Source organism: Spea bombifrons, chromosome 2 (assembly GCF_027358695.1).
Source record: "Spea bombifrons isolate aSpeBom1 chromosome 2, aSpeBom1.2.pri, whole genome shotgun sequence".
Taxonomy (NCBI): Eukaryota; Metazoa; Chordata; class Amphibia; order Anura; family Pelobatidae; genus Spea; species Spea bombifrons.
Genome location: NC_071088.1, coordinates 73,676,529 through 73,690,734, shown reverse-complemented (window position 1 = coordinate 73,690,734; position 14,206 = coordinate 73,676,529). Strand labels below are relative to the sequence as shown.

The 14,206-nt window shown below is 44.4% G+C and overlaps 3 non-coding genes across 3 annotated transcripts; all 3 read left to right on the top strand.

Annotated features, from left to right (window-relative positions):
* Positions 1 to 4,068: 4,068 nt before the first annotated feature.
* On the top strand, positions 4,069 to 4,284 carry LOC128481143 (small nucleolar RNA U3). The gene has a single exon (XR_008350901.1). It is a non-coding gene; the product is annotated as a small nucleolar RNA U3 (small nucleolar RNA).
* Positions 4,285 to 11,440: 7,156 nt separating this feature from the next.
* Positions 11,441 to 11,649, top strand: LOC128475676 (small nucleolar RNA U3). The gene has a single exon (XR_008346724.1). It is a non-coding gene; the product is annotated as a small nucleolar RNA U3 (small nucleolar RNA).
* Positions 11,650 to 12,996: 1,347 nt separating this feature from the next.
* Positions 12,997 to 13,212, top strand: LOC128481144 (small nucleolar RNA U3). Its single transcript, XR_008350902.1, has one exon. It is a non-coding gene; the product is annotated as a small nucleolar RNA U3 (small nucleolar RNA).
* The last annotated feature ends 994 nt before the right edge of the window (positions 13,213 to 14,206 follow it).

The window sequence follows — 14,206 nt, the reverse complement described above, 5'->3', positions numbered from 1 at the left end:
TTTAACATCATTTGTTTATTAAATATATTTTAAATGAAAAATGTACATTAATTTTTTGTATCCGATTAATCGACAAAATAATCGGCCAACTAATCGATTATGAAAATAATCGTTAGTTGCAGCCCTAGATGAGATGGTTACTCGCCTACCACACAGGCTAAATGGCTGATTTTAATAATATTTGCAGTTCATCAGGATTTAAAAAATTGCCTCCCTTTACCATTGGTTAAATTTAACCCCATTATCAAAGGGATCATGGGATTAAAATGTAGTATCGCCCGTTTTTTAAAAGGGAATGTGACTTTTCATAGCTATAGGATCACTGTGGTAACATTGGCTACCACAGTGATCATTTAGCTAGAATACTTAAAACTTTTTTTTTATTTAAAGTTAAACTAGTTTTATGTTTAGATAATTTAATTTGGGGGTCTCTAGGCAATTTTGATCTTTATTTATCTGCCTTTAGACACCCCCAAATCATTTCTTTTACATTTTTACTTTTTTAACTTAATATTTTTTATTCTGTTTTTACAAGCCTTATACCGTTGAAAAGGTGAGGCGGTATATGTTGGGGGTCTGAGATACAGGCACCTAAGCAGCATGCCCCAATACCCCTTTAACTGACAATTGTCAGTCCACAGACCTCCATCAAGGTAAGGTAGTGCTAGCGACGGCATGGTGCCGTTGTTATCACCTGATTGGGACTGCTAGCGACAGCACCATGCCGTCGTTATCAGTCAAGGGGTTAATAATATAAGAGAGAGGCATTACTGTATAATGTGTGGCAAGGGAGCACACACACTGAGGGCACTATTGATGATGCTTGGCGTCTCATGTGCTGTGTAAAGGACGCTCTATGGTTTGCCAGGAACCGCCTGGTGTTGAAGAGGGAGCAGGTCACAGACTGAGAGACTACTCTCTTATGGACAGTCTAGAGGCTGAGGACTAACCCCATCTCCCTCAACAATTTAAAATCCTCCCCTCACCAACCCCGGCCTTTCCATTCCCCCATCTCCCCAGGCTGTTTTCACTAATGTGCTAACCATATGTGCCATGTCTGGAATTGTAATTGTACAATGCTTTTACTGTGTTGTTGAGCTTTCCATTAACTGAAGTTGTAATGTAACGTGCATTGCCCTGTGCTGCGTCACAGTACTGCTTATTCTGTTTTTATAAACTGTTGTATTGATGTTTATTGAACAATAAATATTAAATAAAAAAACTGTGGCAAGGGAGCAGGAAGAGGAATGTTCTTAAGTATTTAAACTTTAACTTAATTAGCTAGCTGTCTTAATTGTCATTTGTGACGGAACCATCCATCACTGGGGCCACTGGAGAGGCCTGAGAGCCAGCCTCCTCCCTATTGATTATGGGCCCTGACTTTGTAAATACTTCTGTGGCTACCCCCAGCAGTATATCACCCCATCACTGTCTGAGGGGATTAACTCCAGCAGACAGCCAGGATCTGCAAGCAGGGAGTGACCACCATTGTTTTAGTTTAATATCAGACCCCTCCACCCCAGTTCCACTACTACAGACATTTACCCCAGCCATCCCTCGAACTGATTTGGGCCAGTAATAGATAGTGGAGGTTGGGACCCTATTGTATTGTTAATCCCGTTACTGCCCCTGTTGTCTCTGGGAGGCAGATTATGATTATTGTATCCCAATATCTTGTTTTATGTTAATGTGTGTTTTGCTGGATATATCCAGTCGACTGTGTTGAAAATAAATCAGTTCTCCTCTTGTTGTACTTAAAGACTAGTCTTGCCTGGTTATTTTGGTACTGGAGAGCGATATCCCTTTACTTTGCCGGGGGTATATTGTCGACGGATTGCGGTGGTTTGTCGTCCTAGAGGGAGAAGTCGTCACTTGGCGGAGAGGGACAACCTGAGGTCCCTGGTCAGTCCATCCCTGGTTGGCAGCGGCGGGATCCGACTTCTCCAGCACTAACATTGAGACCAGCCTAGTCTGAGGGACACTTTCTATCCCCTGGGATCTATCTCCACGAAGGAGAATGGAAGTTAGCTACGCGGAGCAGACCCAGAGGAATTGGCTGAAGCTCTGGAGGGAGGTTCTCCACTTGGAAATTAAGTACATGGGGAAAAGCCTCCCAACCTCTGAGGAAAGGTTTTGGCTCCAGCGGAAGTTGCTGACACCATTCCTGGGGAAGCAGCCCAAAGAGGAATGGGTGGCCGAGCTGGAGGTGCTGGTCCAGACAGAGCTGAGGTTGGACGATGCATATTGGACTCTGCAGTGGTAAGCAGCACAACGGTGCCCGTGTCACGGCGTAAGGTAGAAGAGGTGGACCCGACAGTGCAGATTAGGCACTAGATCTTCACCTAAACAATTATCCTCGCCCAGAGGTTGAGCCCATGAATTCGAACAATCACTGGGACACGGTAGACTCCACTGAGAGAAGGGTCAAGGAACATACCGAGGTCAAGAGCAATAGAAGGCAGCGTGGTCAAACAAATCTGAGGTCAGGGCTGGCCGTTTGATAACGATAAACAGTCCGAGTTCGTAGGCAGGCAGAGAACAATCGTGGTTGGTAACAGGCAGAGATCGGTACACAAGTCAGGAATCAAACGTAATGAAAAGCACACCCAAAAGCTAAGTGGCGCTTAGAACAGGCAATGACAACAAGGGAAATCGGTTTTAGATAGGAAGATGAGGCGGAGACAGACAAACAGTGCAACAAACGGTAGTTACGGTACAAACGGTGCGTCGCGTACATCGTTCGTCATCAGGCGCGACGTTGCGTGTGCCGCGTACCATCATGACGTCTCTACGGCGACGCAGGCGAGCATGCGCGACAGAGGTAACGGAGGCAGGGCTCCCAGCGGCGTGCATGTCAGCATGCGTGACGGAGGTAGGACCCCTAGTGGAGCGCGTGACAGCCCGGGGCTTGAAGATAAAGGTCCTACAGAGGGCTATGGCTTCAGCGGCCTGGGATTATTATTGGAAAGTATGGAGAAGGATCCCGACTTCGGTAGTGCATCAGAGTGTTGGGGGTAAGACCTCCAGGAGCGAAGGGCGGAGGATATCCCATATGTGCCCGAGCTGTGGGCTGACCTGGATTATTTGGTTGTGCAACCATGTTCAACCTTATGCCCCAGTGACCCTGGATTTCATGGATTTTACTGAGTGGTCACCTGAGGATGTTGACCCAGGAGGCGTGTGTGTCTATGAGAACATGAAGGCAGTACTCCCTGGACTTTTGCAAACCCAAAGCTCAGATAAATCCAGGGCCCAAAAAAAAATAGAAAATTGTCTGGTCACAGCGCAGCCTGTTAACAAGATGATATTGGGTCCCGCTGTGACTCGAAACGTCTTATTTTTTTTTTTTATACCCTCCATTAATACCCTGTCTTTATCATTGTTCTTAACCCATATACTGCCCGGCTGAATTTACTTGAAGACTAGACATCCATTTCAAATACAATGCATGCTGTTTTTTTCCTCTGAGTCTTTGAGTTCACTTTCTAGAGATCAAAACAAAGCCCTTGCTTGCTGACACTGACAGAACAAATGCTTGTTGGTGCTGTTACAACACAGTAGAGTGCTTACTAATGTATGTTTATGATGTCAAGAATGTTTATTGTACAAATGATAAGGCTGTGTATAAATAATGAAGCTGTCAATGTATGTGTTCTGCTCTGTGGCAAATGAAATAATTGTGTAAGCACATCATGCTATATAGAAAAAAAGTAAAATTGGAGCATGCCAAAGAGTATTTTGTTTTTCCTGTACTGTCATTTGGTCTAGGTCGGACCAACCCCGTGGCGAAAGAAAATCGACACCACAAGTTTTTTCCAGTGAGGGTGTTTCCTTGTGTCTGATTGGTTAGGGGCGTCACCCATGCAAATATGAACAGACTAATAATCTGGGTTAAATACTTTGTTAACAAACATAATACAAACATTACAAACATTTCTTTGTGTTGCAGACCATTTTGAAAATTACTCTGCATTGTAATAGTGTGTTTTAGCATAAGTTTTAGTTTGGCACAGTAATGTTAAAGAGGGTTGCTTATATCTGGCACTTGTGTTCTTTAGTGTAATTATTAAGACTATACTTTCAGGGATCATTTCTATAGTTCTTAACTGGAGAAATGTGCTCGAAAGTGGTCAAACTCAGTAACCATGAGGAAGAGCTGCAGTGTGTTCCCCTGAGCATGAAGTGGGTATCAAGTACTGTTTATAACAGCTGCTTGTTACTTTTGATGATTGTTCCTCTCTTTATTCATGAAGAGTAGGAGGGGGAATGCACAAGCTGAATGGTTATTCTCTTAATGAAGTATAATTATAGATGAAATGTTCATACTGTTAAAACTGATTATTATGAGGTGGAGAAACGCATAGTTAAAATGATACCATTTATTGGCTAACTGAGAGTTTAATTGCGGGCTTTCAAGACTGAGTTGTTAGGTCTCTTCCTCAGGCATTAATGAAGCTAACATAGACTTTTCTAAATACAAAAGCACAATTCACACATTAACAAAGACTTTAGATAAACACAGAGGTATTGGGGAATTTGTTCAGCAGTAAATTAGCCGGACTAGCAGAGATCCAATGGACAGATATGGTTCAATATAAAGGCTTTAATTGATAGCATGTCGTTATTAAGTGGGGTGGGTGTTTATGATTGCGAGCATTACAACTGTGTGTGACTTCAGTCTTGGTATCTACCTTATTTGCTTGATTATAAGATGACCCCCCAAAATCTAAATATTAATTTAGGAAAAAAAGGAAAAGCATGACTATAAGACTACCCTATAGGAAAAAAGTAGGAAAGGAAACTAGTAAATATTAATTCATGTAAACTATTTTTTCATATTTAATAAAAGCTATGATTGACAAAAATATTTGTTTTTATTTATTATTTGTTAACCTGCCCCCCCAGTTATGCAAGTCTTCCCCCCAGGCTTGCCACTCTGCCCCCAGAAATGCCTTATACCCCCTGTTTGTCACTCTACCCCATGATGTGCCTTTTAACCCTATATCTGCCACTCTGCCTCCAGAAATGTCTTATACCCTCCTATATGCCACTGTGCCCCATGATATGCCTTTTAACCCCCTATATGCCCCTCTGCCCCGTGATATGCCTTATACCCCTATATGCCACTCTGGCATATAGGGGGTTAAAAGGCATATCATGGGGCAGAGGGGCATATAGGGGGTTAAAATGCATTACTCGAGGTATATATAATTGCTAACAGCAATCACACTCCTATCAAGCCCAGGCAGCCAGTACATGCTGGAACCTGGGGATGATAGGAGTGTGATTACAGCCTCCCTATGCCATGCTACCACCACCACCCCTTACACATTCATGCTATCACGCACACACTCATTCCCAAACATGTAAATACTCATTCATTCCATTAATCACACATACTTGCTCAAAAACCCTCCCCCACCCCTTACCTGAACTGCAGACTTCTGCAGGGTCCCGGCTGTGCAAAGCAACTTCTCTGGCCCCGACCCCAGAGGAAGGAGGGGCAGAGTCATGTGACTACTCTGCTGGGTTCCTGTTCTCCTGCCGCTTGTACAAGAGGCGGTGCTCGCGACCAAAGCACTGGTAAGCAGCCTGGCCCCAGCGGCAATTTTTCTCTGAAAAAAAAACGGTACTTTCACATTTAAGGGCTTTTCTTCTCTTGTTTCTAGGGGAACTGTTTTTGTTGCAATAAAAAGCAGTAAGTATATCGGCTAGAATATATGTTTAGAGTCTCTATCCATTAATCTGATGGTCACTGTGAGGTCTGGAAAGACCATGAATAGATATTCTAGCAGATTTTCTTGGTGCTTTTAATTACGGTGTAGTTAAAACGATACACTTTATTGGGTAACTTGGCTAATCCTCAGGTATTAATGAGGCTAAAACAGAATTTTCTAAATACAAAAGCACAATTCACACGTTAATAAAAACTTAAAATAGACACAGAGGTATTGGGGATTTTTCTCAGCTGTACATTAGCTGGACTAGCAGAGATATAATAGACAGATAAGGTTCAGTCAGAGCATCTTTGGTCAGTTTACTCCCTGAGGGGCCATAAAACCATTTGACAGATGCCAGATCCATGAAGGTGTCAAATGTTCACAAGAAGGGGGCGTGGCTAGCACTCAATGGAGCAACACATGTAGCTGCTGAGCTCCAAGGCTTTCGTTCTTTTAAGCTACCGAAAGGGTGTTAAAATTGGACATGGGCAAGCACTCGAGGACCGTGAATACTCCCAAACCCTCCGGGGTTAAGGAGAAACACTCCAGCACCTCAGTCCGGTCCTTTTTCCAAACTTTTTCCAATGCGGAACATCGAGGCCTACCTGACAAGATGGCGTCGCCACCTCCGCGTCCGCGAAGCGCCCGCTCTGGGTCTCCTTCCGTGGCCGACTCCAACAATTTGCTGCTGTCTCAGACAAACCCATCATGGCAGGAAGCAATGAGAGACTTGCCTACCAAGGCTGAGATGTCAGACCTGTTCCGCTCGGCACTATCAGGGGTCCTTGAAGACCTACAAGAAATAAAAGAAAATCTTTTGCAACTTGGTGACCGCGTGGTAGCCTTGGAAGAGGAGCGGGAGAAGATACGTTACACACCGGACGACATCCCTACAACGGTCTCCCATCAACAGGAAACGGTCGCACCACTACTCCGGCAGATGGAAGACCTCGATAATAGAGGACGGCGGTCTAACCTTCGCATCCGGGGCCTTCCAGAGTCTGTCCCTACTGCGGACATAATGTCCACTCTCACGTCCATCTTCAACAAGAACCTGGACAGACCAGCGGATTCCCCGATTACTCTTGATCGCGCTCATAGGGCGCTTAGACCCAGAGGTCCCGACACACAACCTCCACGCAATATAATATGTTGCCTCCACGAATACTGCACTAAGAAATTCTACAAAAATGCAGATCAAAAATGCCTATCCAGTATGAAGAACACACCATCTCCATTTTTCAAGATTTATCACCCATCACACTTCAGACTAGACGGATGCTGCACCCACTCACCTCTATGCTTCTCGAGGCTTCTATTCCCTGTCAGTGGGGATTCCATTTTGCCTTGATCGCTCAAAAGGGTACTCAAGCAGTGATATTGCGCCATCCTACAGACCTACCTGACTTCTTAGGCTCCCTGGATCTCCCTCCACTGGACCTGCCGGAGTGGTCGTCTTCACTACACAAGCCCTCCATTACGCGACTACCGAAAACCGGCTGGTCATCTCTTCCACAACGCCGCCGACGTGGTTGACACGTGTCTGGCCCACTGCTGTTCCTCCATGCGGGCCGTTAAGTATCTCACGTTTGACTCTTTTCTTTTTTTTCTAATACCATTTTACATGTGCCTCAGATCTCTTTTTATTTATGTTTTATGTTATTCTCGATATGACACTTTTTGTGTATGCTTATATTTTTATGCATCTGCCCATGTCTCCATGCACACATCTACACATTAACACTTGGGCTGCTATGGCCCTTTTGACTACACACCCTTCACACATACTTCCACACTCGAAAGCCTCCCTCGGGGTGCACATCACTCCCTACATCTACACATTTTCATTGCTTTTTGATCCCAGTCTCGAACATACTCCCCTTCTTCCACTATTTTTCTTTATTTTTCTATTGCTTTACTGACACTTCATTTACACTAGTCATGTACACATCCTGCTACTACGGACCCCTCCAGAGTCTACCACTCAGAGCTCCAATTAATGGACTTCCAAGAGGGTATGACAATTTTAGGGGGCGACTTTAACATGACTTTCCCCCCCGTGGTTGACAATTCCTCTGGCACTTCATCTGTTCCCCATACTCAAATCAACCGGGTTAAGAGGCTGCTGCATATGGCACAGCTCATAGATGTTTGGAGAATGCAACACCCTACTACTAGGGATTACACGTATTACTCTGCCTTACACGACCATCATACCCGTATTGATTCCTTTTTCCTCTCTCACCACCATCTCCCCACTCTTCACACTTCCTCCTAGGACCAATTCCTAGCATACTGAGTGACCACGCACCGGTCTTAACTTGCTTTGTTTCCAAAGCCCTGGGTATGGCGTCTGAATGAAAACGTTCTCTCCGATCCTTCGCTTTCTTCAGGTGTTGCTTAACATGTACGCCTATACTTTACTGAAAATATTACCCCTGGACTGTGGTTACCCACCATCAGAGGCGTATCTACTGAAAATAGCGCCTATGGCAAGCACTGAAATTGCGCCCCTGTCCAAATATCTAAAACCCATTTACTAGCCCCTGCTGCCCATATATATATATATATATACATATTAGTCCCTGCTGCAGATAGCAGGTATAGATCAACACACAAACCCAGATCAATTGAAATTCACTTGTGATCTCAGCACTGAAGGTATATATATCAAATAAACAGAATCAGACATACAAATCCTGTATTTCCAGGTATACAATAAAAATGAAACGTAGCATCGCAGGTATAGATCAAATACATGGAAACAGCATTGCAGGTATTGATCAACTGAATAAGACATATTAACCCTGTATTTGCAGGTACACATAAATAATGTATGGAAACATAGCATAGCACTTATGAATCTACAGAATAACACAAAAACCCAGCTTTGCAGGTAAAGATCAATTGGAATTCACATGAAAACATGGCATTAAAGGTATATTTAAAACCCCCTGAAATTACAGGCATAGATCACAGGTTGCACACCCCAAAGTCAGCCCTGGCGTCCACACTGCCCACATACAACCTGACCAGCACCCAGATAACACACATAAGATTTGCAATCTTTGTCCCCAAATAGCCAAGCACAAGTCAACTTTGTCCCCAAACAGTCCGGCCTGTGCCATCTTTGTCCCATATACACCCTGCCTGTGCCATCTTGGTCCCCAAGGCTCAAACCTCCTGCTAGTGCCAACTTTGCCCTTCCACAATTATACATCTATGATACACAAACACTTTTACAGTCACTCACTAATTCACACTCTAATTCAGACAACTCATCCACACATTAACTCATGCTCTCCCTCAGACAACTCATCCACACATTAACTCATGCTCTCCCTCATTCAGACAACTCATGCTCTCTCTCATTCAGACAATTCATCCACACATTAACTCATGCTCTCCCTCATTCAGACAACTCATGCTCTCCCTCATTCAGACAAATCATCCCCATATTAACTCATGCTCTCCCTCATTCAGACAATTCATCAACATATTTACTCATGCTCTCCCTCATTCAGACAATACATTCACATATTAACTCATGCTCTCCCTCATTCACTCAATGCGTCCACACATTAATTCACACTCTTTACTTATATCTACCCCCTCTCCTTCCCTTATCACCGTCTAACCCCTCTCCCTCCCTGAAAAATTGGCGTCCCATCTCTCTCCTGAACGTGGACTACAAGATCCTCGCCAAGGTACTAGCCACCAGGTTGAAGAAAGTCATCGGGCAGATCGTCCACCCCGACCAGACCTGCGGCATCCCAGGGCGCCGGATCGCGGACAGCCTGGCCCTCATCAGGGACACGATCTACTACATCAAGGACCGCAACGTCCGTGCCGCTCTGGTCACCTTAGACCAAGAGAAGGCATTTGATCGGCTGTCTCATGGTTTTATGGGTCAGGTACTGCGGAGGTTTGGGCTGGGGGAGATGTTCTGTTCTTATGCTAACCTGATGTACCTTGATATCCGCAGCTCGGTGCTGGTGAACGGCTGGAAGACTGACCCCTTCCAGGTCCTCTCCGGGGTCAGACAAGGCTGCCCTCTTTCACCTCTTCTTTTTGTCTGTTGTATAGAGCTCTTCGCCGAGTGCATCAGACGAAATCCAGAGATCAGAGGGATCACCGCGCCGGGCAGAGACAAGAAAGAGATAAAGTGCTCGCTCTACATGGACGACGTGACCATCTTCTGCGCGGATCGCCGGTCGGTGAGAGCGCTCGTCCAGACGTGCGAGGACTTCAGCCGGGCTTCAGGCGCAAAGGTCAACTGCGGGAAGTCGGAGACCATGCTGTTCGGGCAGTGGGACCTGACTTCTGAGCCGATCCCGTTTCCCGTCAAAACCGACTTCCTAAAGATCCTGGGAGTCTGGTTCGGCAGAGACGGCGCGGCCCTGAAAAGCTGGGAGGAGAGACTCAACAAGGTAAAGCAGAAATTTGGGCTGTGGAGCCTCAGAGACCTTACCATCGAAGGGAAAGTGCTGGTGCTGCGCAACGAGATTCTTCCCGTGCTGCAGTACGTGGCTCAGGCGTGGCCCTTGCTGGTCACCATTCACCGAGCCATCAACCGAGCAGTTTTCCACTTCATCTGGGGCTCCAAAATGGACAGAGTAAAGCGCGCAGTGATGTACAAGGAACCCGGCAAGGGAGGCAAAGGAGTGCCTGACATCCCCACCATGCTGAGGACCTTCTTTGTGTGCAACTGCGTGCGCAGGACTCTCAGAGACGTAGTGAAAGGCTCTGCTGGAAACTCCATGTCTCGCTTCTTCCTGCTGCCCCTGTGGAGGCAGCTCAAATGGGAAAAGTGGGACAGCTCCGTCCCTTACAATTGGACCATGCCCTGGTTCTACTCGGACGTGGGCAAATTTGTAAGGGAACACCAACTGGAGGGAGTTAAACCAGACCTGTGGTTACCCCGTGTGATCCACAAGTTCATCAGAGCCAAAGACACTATCGAGAACATCCCAGGGCTCCCCGACGCCACAGCCAAGACTGTCTGGGCTAACGTGTCGTCGAGCAGGCTAACCAACAGACATAAAGACATGGCATGGATGGCCATTCAGGGAGGCCTCCCCCTAAGGACATTTATGCATGCCAGGGGGCTGTGCAGATATAGACACTGCCCACAGTGCATTGTGGAGGAGGAGACTTCCCTCCACTTGTTCTGGCAGTGCCCGTTTGCACAGGCTTTGTTCAGAGCCCTGGAGCTGGATCTCAAGGACTCTATCGAGAGAAAGTACCTGTCCTACCATTCGGTACTTTACGGACTTTTCCCAGGGACACACACGGAGAGCGCCATTGAGGATGCTTGGCGCCTCATGTGCTGCGTAAAGGACGCTTTATGGTTTGCCAGGAACCGCCTGGTGCTGAGGAGGGAGCAGGTCACAGTCCGTGACTGCCGCAGGCTTATCCACAGCCTGCTGAGAGACTACTCTCTCAAGGACAGTCTAGAGGCTGAAGACTAGCCCCATTCTCCTCGGCCCCCTTCCCCCCCCCATTTCCCCAGGTTATGTTCCACTAAAGTGCTTACCATATGCGCCACGTCTGGGAATGTAATTGTACACTGCTTCTACTGAGCTTTCCGTAAACTGAAGTCGTACTGTAACGTGTATTGCCCTGCGCTGCGTCGCAGTACTGCTTATCGTCTATCTGTACCAATATTACTGACCTTTGTATTCCTGCTAAAACAGGTTGATGTCTGTTTTACCATAACCAGTTTTGTATAAATAAACTTAAATACAAAAAAAAAAAAAATGTGCTCGAAAGTGGTCAAACTCAGTAACCATGAGGAAGAGCTGCAGTGTGTTCCCCTGAGCATGAAGTGGGTATCAGGTACTGTTTATAACAGCTGCTTGTTACTTTTGATGATTGTTCCTCTCTTTATTTATGAAGAGTAGGAGGGGGAATGCACAAGCTGAATGGTTATTCTCTTAATGAAGTACAATTATAGATGAAATGTTGATACTGCTTACATTTTTGCAAGGGGGGATTATTAAGCTTTTAATTTTTTACATGTTTGGCGTCTCAGATGTGTTCAGAATGCAGCTATAAGATCCTTACTGAGAAAGTCAAAAGACAGATCGCCTGTCCCCACCAGATCTGTGGCATCCGACGGTACTGAGTCACAGACAGCCTGGTCCTCATCTGCTCTGGTCACCCTAGACCGAGAGAAGGCATTCGATTCTAATGGTTTTATGGGACAGGTACTGTGGAGGTTTGGGCTGGGGGAGATGTTCTATTCCTATGCTAACCTGATGTACCTTGATATTTGCAGCTCAGTGCTGGTGAACACCTGGAAGACTGACCCCTTCCCAGTTCTCTCTGGGGTCAGACAAGGCTGCTCCCTTTCACCTCTTTTTGCCGAATGCATCAGACGGAGTTTATTATTATTATTATAATATTTTATTTATATAGCGCCAACAGTTTACACAGCGCTTAATACAATACATACATTCAAGGGGTATGACAAGACAAGAATTGACAGACTAAGACAAACCGATACATTAGGTGGAGAGAGCTAAGATAAGAGCAGAGATAAGAGGAATCAGCGCAACGGGCAGAGACAAGAAAGAAATAAAGTGCTCGCTCTACATGGATGACATGGTCATCTTCTGCGCAGACCAAGTAATAGACAGAGTAAAGTGTGCAGTGATGTACAAGGAACCTTGCAAGGGAGGCAACATTGTTTTTGCATTCCTGGAACTGTTTCCTTTTTTGTTTTACTGCTTTCTTGGCTTCTTTATAATATGTTACAGACTAGTGTGTAAATAATTGTTGGTGGTATGCTGCAACACAGTAGAATACTGAGTATGATGTGAAAGATTTTGATTGTACAAATATGTCTGTATATACATGATGAAGCTGTTCACATTTGTGCTCTATGCTGCATTGCAGAATGCATTGTATGTGAAATGCATTTCTCACATGCAATTTAAGTCAGTCAGGCTAGCAATGTCTTTTGGTCTAGAACCAACTCTGTTTCAATACTGTGAAGAGAACTGACACCACAAGTTTTTTTCCATTGAGGGTGTATCCTTGTGTCTGATTGGATAGGGGTGTCACCCATGCAAATGTAAACAGAATAATAATCTGGGCAAATTCTTTGTTAACAAACATAATACAAACGTTACAAACATTTCTTTGCGTTGCAGACCATTTTGAAAATGACTCTGCATTGTAATAGTGTGTTTTAGTATAAGTTTTAGTTTGGCACAGTAATGTTAAAGAGGGTTCCTTATATCTGGCACTTTTGTTCTTCAATGAAATTATTAAGACTATACTTTCAGGGATCATTTCTATAGTGCTTAACTGGAGAAATGTGCTTGAAAGTGGTCAAACTCAGTAACCATGAGGAAGAGCTGCAGTGTGTTCCCCTGAGCATGAAGTGGGTATCAAGTACTGTTTATAACAGCTGCTTGTTACTTTTGATGATTGTTCCTCTCTTTATTCATGAAGAGTAGGAGGGGGAATGCACAAGCTGAATGGTTATACTTTAAACGAAGTATGATTCTAGATGAAATATTGGTATTGTTTTGTTATTGTTATTTATAATTACTTCAGTCCCAGGGCAAGTTATGGTACTTCAAGTTCCAGAGCAATTTTGCTTTTTTTATGTGATATGTCTGTTCATTGATTTTTTTTCTTTTCCTGTGAATAGTGTACCCATGTAAATTATATATTGTTTTTTCAAGGAGAGATGGAGCTTTCTTTTGATACCAAAGTAAGATGATTAGCTGAAATTTTAGGATGAGAAATTTAGTTAAAATTGGCAAAAATTAGAAAAAAAACCCTAATTTTTTATACATTTTCCCTCTGAATCCTCACAAAATTAATTAAAGTGATGTAAAACCCCTCTAAATTTATCAATTCAGGTGTCCTGCGTTCAGAAATACCTAATTTATATAGATTTTCCATAATTTCCCAGCACTTATAGGGAACATACTATAAAGTGTACATTATTCGTAGAATTTTTATGCTTATGGCTTAACGGGTTTGGGGGTTGTGAACGGGCCAGAAGGGTTATACTGTTCAGATGTTGTGTTTTTATTTTTTGTATTTGTTTTATTTTTATTTTTTTTAAATGGTAAGAGGTCCCCTTAGTTATTAATGCCAGTGATGTCATTGTTTTTTTAATTATTATTTATTGTATTATTTTAGTGATTTATTCATTTTCTAATCACTAACCATTTTTTTTCGTTTTGTGTTTCATTATGTGAGGGTGAGAAACATGGTTTCTCACTCTCCTCCCTGCAATCCCCCTGCACCAATCCCCACATACTTGCATAGAGATCACAGTGTCTGACACAGTTTTCTGGTGTTCATGCCGGAAGGTGTTACAGGAGATCAGACAGCAGAAAGCCAGCAATGCTGGCTTCTGCTGTCAGAGGGGGAGTCCAGGCTATCAAAAGACAGCCTGATCTGCCGTGTAGCGGCAGGGATGTGTCCCTTCCACTGCAAGAAGGGCAGGACGTCCCGGTACG